Below are 1,042 nucleotides of genomic sequence, written 5' to 3' on the forward strand. Positions count from 1 at the left end.
CAGAGGCCACTCCTCTGGTCCCCCAGACCAAGAGCCAGTCGGGTGGGGGGGCGGGGGGGCACATGGGGACCGGGGTCTGCAGGTTAATCTGGCCTGATGGGGACAGGGTGAGTGGGCCCCCGCCTCTCTCTCGCCAAGTTGGAGCTTCTGGGTCCAGCTGCGGAGAGGCAGCCCCCGCCCCAGCCAAAGCCCTCTCCCCGCATTCGTGGGCGGGTTAACTCCTTGCCTGCCAGCTCAGTGGCGCCGCAGGACAGACCCTCCGAGGCTGCCCCGTCGTGCGCACCCCCGGCTGGGACGGCCGCCAGGGTCCTCCCCCACTCCGTTCAGCTACCCGAAACTTACCGGGTAGGAGGCCGGCCCCCAGAAGCAGCAGCAGCGGCAGCGGCGGCGGCTGCGGCGCCCCGGGGCCCCCGAGCTCCATGGCGCACCGAGCGGGCTCTAGACGCGGGAGGCTCCGGGCTCGGCCGCGCCCCCGCTCCGAGGCCCGCGCGCGCCCAACTTCATGCCCCAGCGCCGCGCCGGCCGCTCCGTCCGCCCGGCCAGGCTCGGCCGCTCCTCCTGCGGGGCTGGGAGCGCGGGGCTGTGGGCTCGGCGCGCGGCCCCGCCCGGACCTGCCCGCCTCCAGCCGGCGGGGAGGAGGAGGGGGGAGGGGGAGGGAGCCGGAGGGAAGGCGAGGGCGGGAGGGGCGCGGAGGCTGCGCTCGGCCAGCACTGGGCAGTGTCCCTCGTCCTCCCGGGTCTGGGAACGTGCCCAAGCCATGGGTGGGGGGCGCAGTCACTGCGTGCGACAGGGTGTCCCAGATCACAAGGCACTGAACCCCAACCCGATCCCCTGTCCCAGCGATCGATCGGCAGCCTGCCTGGAGGGGGGCACGCCTGCCCAGGGGTTCTGGGGAGAAGAGGGGCCCCGCACTCACATCTGCTTAACTCCCTGCGCTTGGCAGTTTGGAAATCACAGGGTCCTCGTCATCTGCCCTGAGAGGCGTTCGGGAGAGAGCCCACCCATCTGCCTGTCCCCCCACCCCCACCCCCACCGCCGGACC

This window comes from Pteropus medius, unplaced genomic scaffold (genome assembly GCF_902729225.1).
Source record: "Pteropus medius unplaced genomic scaffold, Ma_sr-lr_union100, whole genome shotgun sequence".
Taxonomy (NCBI): Eukaryota; Metazoa; Chordata; class Mammalia; order Chiroptera; family Pteropodidae; genus Pteropus; species Pteropus medius.